At 53.3% G+C, this 8,139-nt stretch overlaps 2 long non-coding RNA genes across 5 annotated transcripts; both read right to left on the bottom strand.

The window, feature by feature from the left end:
* Nucleotides 1-518: 518 nt before the first annotated feature.
* LOC116785734 lies at nucleotides 519-3,362 on the bottom strand. 3 transcript variants are annotated; one of them, XR_004356684.1, is made up of 4 exons: nucleotides 3,324-3,362; nucleotides 2,256-2,397; nucleotides 1,691-1,868; nucleotides 519-561 (listed from the first exon to the last, which is right to left on the bottom strand). It is a non-coding gene; the product is annotated as an uncharacterized LOC116785734 (long non-coding RNA). The 3 variants fall into 3 exon arrangements; XR_004356685.1 differs by lacking the exon at nucleotides 519-561 and having other exon boundaries at nucleotides 1,806-1,907; nucleotides 2,289-2,397; XR_004356686.1 differs by lacking the exon at nucleotides 519-561 and having other exon boundaries at nucleotides 1,813-1,907.
* A 3,065-nt stretch (nucleotides 3,363-6,427) lies between these two features.
* LOC116785720 lies at nucleotides 6,428-7,403 on the bottom strand. Of its 2 annotated transcripts, none has more exons than XR_004356665.1 (3): nucleotides 7,365-7,403; nucleotides 6,908-7,024; nucleotides 6,428-6,454 (listed from the first exon to the last, which is right to left on the bottom strand). It is a non-coding gene; the product is annotated as an uncharacterized LOC116785720 (long non-coding RNA). The 2 variants fall into 2 exon arrangements; XR_004356666.1 differs by lacking the exon at nucleotides 7,365-7,403 and adding an exon at nucleotides 7,283-7,310.
* Between the last annotated feature and the right edge of the window lie 736 nt (nucleotides 7,404-8,139).

Raw genomic sequence — 8,139 nt, 5'->3', positions numbered from 1 at the left:
GGAAAAGTTGGCATCACAGTCTTATCACACATCCAGAGGGAGCAATCCAGAGTCCACCCTGTCCTACCATTCCCAAAAAGGCAGTTCAGGGGCTGTATGGGGCTCAGGGAGGAGTCAGGGGGCTTCTTTTCTTCCTTCCCACTTTCCGGATTTTCTCCTGCAAAAGCAAAGGTTTCTTGGCTTTCCTTGCTCAAGGAGATGCAGCAAAGGCCATCTTTTAAATCCAATACTGGAAACTGCTCGAGGTTGTCATTCAAGGTGGTTTTCTCAGGTCCTGCACTCATCAATCATCTTGGCCAGTGGTTTTCTTGGCAGGTTCTTGCATTCATGTCCTACAAGCAAACCAGGAGGAGCAAATTTAGCTGTTCCTGCAACCAATCCAAGCTGCCATTCTGATTTTAAAGGATACTGGCTTTGCCTTACCAGGAGAGATCCCACAGTAGGGGTAATACCTACAGGTTCTGACCTCTTCCACTCTCCTGCAATTCCACTGGCCCACACCACAGGAACAACTGCAGCTGCCACTTCAGTCAGGACCTTGCTGCTGACAGGAGTTATTCCCTGCACAACAAGAGCTGCTGCTTTGACACATTTAGTTTCAGCAATTACAGTTTCAATATCCCCAGTTTTCCATTCCATTTCTGCCTCAGTTTTTCCAGTCCATCTCTTCCTAGCAGAGGTTTGGCTGAGTTTGGCAAAGAGAGAAACTGAGGAACTACGCAATGTTTTCCCAATTTGATCCCTGTCACACCAATCACCTTAACACTGCCAGTCCTTAATTCTCCCTCTCTTGGGTTAAGGACTGAGGAAGTTGGACCTGTGTCTGAGCAGGACATGTGCAAACCAAATGGTAGGGACTGGAACACACACCTTGCACTCCTGGAGCTCCTACAATTGCATTCAAGAGCAAACAGCCAATTGTACCATCACTGCTCATTTCTTCTGTACCACAGCAAAATCACTCCAGGCCTCTCACTGCCAACCCTCCACTTCTCCCAACAGCTCCAGGGGCACCAGAACTTTCCCTGAAGGCACAAAGGCTCCTTTTGGGAGCACCACCACCCATCTACACTGTAGCACTGGAATTCCATCTCCTGCACAAGCTGGGAGAAGCAGGGAAGAAAACCAGGACCTTACAGGGCAATTGGGGGCACCTCTTCATCCAACAGCAGCTCCAGGAAAGGTACTGAGTCAACACCTCACCAAAGACACAGGAAAACAAGTGCCAACATCTTGAAAATCACACCAGTTTTCAATTGATAAAGCAACACTAAAGAAAAGCTTTTCAGACACTTGCGAAGAGTCCACCCCACTTTAACCAGTTTGGGGGACTCGTTCCCAGCCTCCTGAGGTTCATTTCCCACCTCACTTGGGGCTGCAGTACACCTGCTTCTACACACACACACACAAGGAGCTGCTGCTCCTGGATTCCAGTCTCCTGGTTCTCCCTGCAACTCCTCCAGCTGTTTGCCCAGCTCTCCAGTGCCCATTCCTTTGCCCACTGCACTGGTTCACAGCCCCAGGGCTCCCAGGGCCACCCTGGGCTCTCCCCTGCCTTGACACTCAGGGCCCTTTCCCAGCCCCGACTCCATCCAGCACTGACCCAGCTGCTGGCAGCTGCAATTCTCCTGCTCCTGCCCTCCCTCTGCCTGCAAACACCCCTGCCAGCTCCTACACCCCCACCTCTTACCTCCCAGCAAAGCAGGGCTGCATCCTCCTGGATCCTCCAGCTGGATGCTGCTGGCTCTGGGCAGCTCCCACCCTTCACCAGGGGATCCAAAGGGAGCTCTGGGGACTGTCCCGAGGGCAGGGGACACCCACTGTGGGTCACACCAACACTCAGCCAGCTCAGGCCGGGGCTCTTCTGCCTGCAGGGCAACAAACAGCCAAGCAGGGACACTGGGACACTGGAAGAAAACAGGCACAACAGACTCAGGAGCCTGGCACACCACAGCCCCCAAACCTGACCAGGCTCCAGCTGCTGCACAGACCTGTGGCCACACAGGACCCAAACCCACCCCCAGCACAGACAACCCTGGGGAGGTCAAGCTGCTCATTCCCAACCACAACCAAACACCCAGTGCCACTGTCTGTCAGCCCCTGCTCCCAGCAATCAATCAGCTTTCCCACTTCCTTTCTTTACAGGTCCTTGCATTCCCATTCTACTATCAAACCATGATTAGCAAATTTAGCTGTTACTAGAAAACCAATCCAGCTTGGCTTCCTAATTTTAAAGGATACTGGGTTTGCCTTACCAGGAGAGACTCTGGCTTAGGGGTAATTCTTACAGGTTCTGCTCTTGTCCATTTTCTTGGAATTCCACTGGCCCACACCACAGGAACAACTGCAGCTGCCACTTCAGTCGGGACCTTGCTGCTGACAGTAGTTATTATCCCTCTGTAAACAAACTGCTTCAATACAAACAATCCAGTGGACACTACAACTCCTTGGCACTTTCAGTGTAACCAGTGCAAGTCAGTTGCTAAGTTACACAATGTTTTCTTCTAAGGTTGTAAATAATTAAGATATCAAAAAAACAACAACTGTGAGATAAGAGATGCCCCCAAGGTTCTACTTCTAGGGGAAAAAACCCCCAACCCCCCATCCCCAGTGCTGCAATAGCTCAGGCTCCCAAAAAGGCCCAGGGGCTGTGCTGGAGCTTTTGGCTGCCCTGGAGCACAGGGAGGAACACGATGTCACCACCCCACAGGCACAGCTGAGAACCCAAAGAGCAGCCACACCAGCAGCTCCTGCCAGCCCTGTTGGGCTGGGCCTTGGGGAGGAAGGGTACTGGCTTTTCTTCCTGCCTAGGAGCAAAGAGCCTCCTTGCTGAGCACTTCTCCTGCCAAGGGCATCAGCTCACATGGGAAGTTGATCAAGTGCAACTTCCTGGAATGAGAAAGATTGCTGTTTCCTGGACAATCTCTTTCCAATTCAACTCAAGAGCATACACTAGAAGTTCAGGGGTTGCCTAAAATGTCCTACAAGAACTTCTGAGACTCAACTGGTGAGTTTTAGAAGCCAGGCAACCTTTTATTCCTGTGCTCTTGAATCATTCCAGCCCACCAGTTGCCCTGGAAATCAGCTCCCAAAGGGCACATACACCTATCTCTACTGCAGCTGATATGGCAGCATTACAGGAGGATTCATTTTCCTTCCCTGCATTCCTATTCCACATTCAGGGCATTTTCCAACACTTATTACCATACACACCTACCCTTAGAAGGTTTCCAAGGGGCTTCACTGAGGGTCGTCGCAGGTCTGCTCTGTCTGGAGCCCTCACAGTCCTCAGTGGCTGCCTGAGGAGCCTCAACACAACTCACCTGCTGACACAGCAACTTACTGCTGCTTGACCGCTGCCTCAGTTCCCTTCTTCCTTCTTTCTTCACCTCCCTTGGGTGGTCCCTTTAAATCCCTTGCCTCAGCTCTGTCCAGTTTCCAGGCTACATCCCACTGCAAAAAGGATTAGCTCTTGTTACATCTCAACACTCAGATATCATTCCCCCTTTTTTCTTGACTCTTGTCCATCAGGCCAGTGTCTCATTATTTAAAGCACAGTTTGACTCCTCAGTGACAACAACAGCTACAGCCCTGAATCATAACACAGCCTGAGACACAAACACGGATGGGAACTCTGAAGGATCCACTTTGTTCTGCTCACCAATCAAAAGGAGCTTTTTGAACTCAAGGAGAAAAGATCCCAGGTCCTTTTTCTGCAATATTAACTGCTATAAATGTGATCCACAAGACCTGGAGAGGCCCTTCCCACTTCACCTGCAGGGCTGGCAGTGCCACCACTCGACACGGCCCCAGTGGCTGGGCAGGAACGGAGGGGCTGGGGCGTCCAATCCATCGGTCCAGGCGGCACCAGGAGTTCCTGGAGTTCCTGCAGGGGAGAGCCTCAAGCCAACAAAGGATTATGAAAAGGATCATTTTTTCCTTTAATAGGTATATCTCCTGGAATATGGGGAGTTGGACAAGGCCTACTGGTACAACAAGGACACACTCAAGGCTATCTATTAAAAGCATCTACTAGCACTCAAAAGCTATCACTATCCTTCTTGCAGGGGGAACTCAGGAAACTCTGTTTGCCAAGAGCCTCCAGCAGGATTTCCAGCTTTTGGGGCTCTCTTTTAACTATTTTCCCCATCACTGTAGCTGGGACTATCACCTGCCCTACAGCAGGAACAGCCCACAAAGTTCACTTGCAGGGATGCCATTAACTCCAAGTCCCTTCTCAGGGGGGTCACTGCACACCTTGTCCTTTGTTTGCCCTCCCCAACAAAGATGCTTCCAACAGTTCTGAGACATCTGGCAGACCCGGAACTCTCCTCAGGGAATGTTTTACCTGCTTAAAGGCTGCCCTTCCACCACCCAGCCAAGGTAGCAAATGCTTACAGGCTGTTTGAAAAGCTGGCATCACAGTCTTACCACATATCCAGAGGGAGCAATCCAGAGTTCATCCCATCCCACCATTCCCAGGAAGGCAGTTCAGGGGCTGTCTGGGGCTCAGGGAGGAGAGAGGTGGCTTTTCTTCTTCCTTCCCGCTTTCCAGATTTTCTCCTGCAAAAGCAAAGGTTTCTTGGCTTTCCTTGTCCCAGGAGATGCAGCAAAGGCCATCTTTTAAATCCAATACTGGAAACCACTGGAGGTTGTCACTTACAGGGGTTCTCTCAGGTCCTGCACTAATCAATCATCTTGGCCATTGGATTTCTTGGCAGGTTCTTGCATTCACATTCTATAAGCAAACCAGGAGGAGCAAATTTAGCTGTTACTGCAACTAAACCAAGCTGGCATTCTGATTTTAAAGGATACTGGGTTTGCCTTACCCATATAGATCCCACATTAGGGATAATACCTACAGATTCTGCCCTCTTCTACTTTCTTGGAGTTCCACAGGAACAACTGCAGCTTCCTCTTCAGTCTGGCCCTTGCTGCTGACAGGAGTTATTCCCTGCACAAGAAGAGCTGCTGCTTTGACACATTTAGTTTCAGCAATTACAGTTTCAATATCCCCAGCTTTCAATTCCATTTCTGCCTCAACTTTTCCACTCAATCCCTTCCTAGCAGATGTTTGGGTGAGTTTAGCAAACAGACAAACAGAGGAATTCCCCAAAGTTTTCCCAGTTTAACCCCTGTCACACCAATCACCTTAACACTGCCAGTCCTTAATTCTCCCTGTCTTGGGTTAAGGACTGAGGAAGTTGGACCTGTGTCTGAGCAGGACATGTGCAAACCAAATGCTGGGGACTGGAACACACACCTTACACTCCTGCAGCTCTTACCATTATACTCAAGAGGAAACAGCCAATTGTACCATCACTGCTCAGTTCTTAATCCCAATCCCACACTTCTTTGGCACTTGGAGCACCACTTTTATCACCCAATTACAGCCCATTAGAGAGCTCCATGTCTAGCAGGGACAGGTACCCCTGGGATACTGTCAGCAATGCCTGAATCCATTGCAGGGACCTTGCTTTGAGCTCCCCAGGGCCGGGCACCCCGAGGATCTCCCCGAATAATCCTTTCGGTGCGCGCTGGAGTCCTCGGGGTGCCCCAGCCCGGGGGGCACCAACAGCACTGTCCCTACAGGGGCCCAATTTGCTGCCAAGGCTTCAATGCACAGCCCAAAAGGCATTTCAAGAGGCCTTCTTGGGAACCCACCAACGTGGATGGGCAGGAAGCCACAAGAAGGCCTCATTTCTAAAGGCAGGGGGATCTTGCCTGTGTCCCAGACTGGTCCGGGGATCTGAGGCCCTTCCCGAGAAAATCTCGGTGCCGGCGTGAAGGCCCAGAGATCCCTTGGAGCCACGGGAGAGCAGGCACAGAGTCCCTCCTGGGGGCCAATTCTGCTGCCTCAACTCAGCTCTTCAAATAAATCTGTAAGACTCAGCTGGTGAGTTTGAGAAGCCAGGCATTCCTACATACTAAGATATTTTAGGAGCTTACTGACTGAAAAAGCATAAAGCCTTTATCAGGGACATGTGACCTCCAACAGGCATCTCCTTTCCCCTTTCAGTACAAAATTATTTTCAGGGAATCATTTAATAGGAAGTGCCCAGGAACCCACAAATGTGCTTTCCGGAACAGAAAATAAACAGAGAGAAGGAGCTCTGCACAAGTGTAACATAGTTCAGAACAGACCTGACTTCAGTTGTACTCTTTATGTTCAAATATAGCAGAAGACAAAAACTCCAGCAGGAGAGCTGGCACATTACCCGTGGTACCCTCAAAGTCCCTCTCACGAGGGCTGTAGGAAAATCGCAGTTGTACGAGTCCCTTGTGCCTGCAGATGCCTGGGGATCCTCTCCATCCACCTCGTGCTCTCCCAACAGCAGAAAGGGTGACCTCAGGGACACAGTGCCACTCAACATCCTGCTGAGAGAGCAAGGAAACTTTTAGCATAAAGGGGAGTTGGAATTTAAAACTTCCTTTCCTGGGAGCTTTGTGAAGTCTGCAACCAAGAGGGGGAAAATTTCCCTCTCCTTTGGTGCAGGTGTCAACAGAGGCCAACAGAGCTTTCACCTTTTTCAGACAACTGTGCCCTTTTTGGCTCCCTGGCAGCTCCAATGGCACCAGAACCCCCTTCCTGCACACCCACGGCTGTCACACACAGGCACCCACACACCTTTGCTCCAGCCCACACGTGGCCAACATTTCCTCAGCCTGGACATCCCAAGGGGACTATTTTTGCTAGAGAGCACAGCAACCCCCTGTCCTCGCTAACTGCCTCCCTGCAAAAAAGGAATCATTTCTCCTGGACACTTTTCCCACAGTCAAGGTCTTTTAAAACCTGCTCAGGGTCCCTCCCAGCTTCTGCCTGTCCTCAGGTTTAAAGGCACGGGCATATTCTATCTTCCAACAGCAAACCCCAGCTCCTCACTGGCAGTAGAAGCCCTGCTCTTACCTGGACCAAGTCCCGGGCTCGGCACAGCTGTGGGTCATGGAGCAGCTTCCCAAGGCCGTTCTCTCTCCCAGCAGGAAGCACAACTCGCCTCCGCACCAGGGGAAACCACGAGCCAGGCTGGAAACTGACACAGAACAAACAAAAAGCATTAATGCAGCACCAAGGAATTAAGTGAGACGAGCCTTCGCCTCGTAACCCTGCACGGGGAAAGGCTTTGGAATTCCAAAGCAAACCCTGAGACACCCAGAGAGCACCAGCCCCGCAGTCCTGCCACGGCTCCCCCCGGGGTTACCCGGCAGGTAAGGGGCTTACCCAGCCCCTGCCGCCCAGCACAACACGCCCCTAAACGCCCCGCAGCTCCCCCGGTCCATAAACCCAGCGGCCAAGGCGCTCTCCCCTCCGCAGCCCGGGCAGCAGCGGAGCCGCCCCCGCAGCCCTCACACACAACCGCCCGCACCTGCCCCGCCGGCCCTTCTATAGCGCGGGCCGGCAGCGCTGCCCAATCAGCACTCGAGCGCCTCCGCCCAATCGCAGCCCGCCTGGCCCTGCGGCCCCGCCCCCCGTTTCCTCAGCCCGGCCCCGCCCCTCGGTGCGGCCCCGCCCCCCGTTCCCTCCGCGCGGCGGGCGCTGCTGGGGCCGGGGAAGGGCGGGCGGGAGCTCCGCGGGCACGGCCCGGGCGGGCGCTCCACGAGTACCCCTCCAGCCCAGCCCAGCTGCCCACGGGGCGCTGCAGCAGCTGAGATGGAAAGCTCAGAGCCTCAGGGAAAAGGGGGCTCTTTTACCTCCATCAGGGATTGTCCCTGTCCCCCGCACGGCTCCGGGAAGGTCCCCAGCACCCGTGGGTCTGACGGGCACAGCCTCCCATCCAGCACAGCGGGAACGAGCCCAGCGTGTCCTGTGCCGGGGGCTGCGTGCCCCTCCGGAGCCTGGAGAGAAATCAGGAAGAGAAATCAGAGCCAGTCAGTCCTGGAGGGTGCACCTGCTCTAATTCCAGCTGGGCACACGGGGCTTCCTTCCGCTGTTCCCTGTGGCGTGAGACCTGGATGTTTGTCTCCGGCTCAGCCCCGGAGCCCAACTGGAAGCAGGGCCACGTTAGCAGGGACCTGCCCCTTCCCTGCCACGGGCCCAGGGAGGGTCCCGAGGGCTGTGCCGGGCTGACACCGCAGCCTCCTGCCCGCTCAACACTGGGCACCTCGAGGCTGAAATCCACCCTCCTGCTGACAGCTGCAGCT

The sequence above is a fragment of the Chiroxiphia lanceolata genome, chromosome 4 (genome assembly GCF_009829145.1).
Source record: "Chiroxiphia lanceolata isolate bChiLan1 chromosome 4, bChiLan1.pri, whole genome shotgun sequence".
Lineage (NCBI taxonomy): Eukaryota > Metazoa > Chordata > Aves > Passeriformes > Pipridae > Chiroxiphia > Chiroxiphia lanceolata.
Note: the sequence above shows the minus strand (reverse complement) of the source record. Positions and strands in the feature narration are given on the sequence as shown.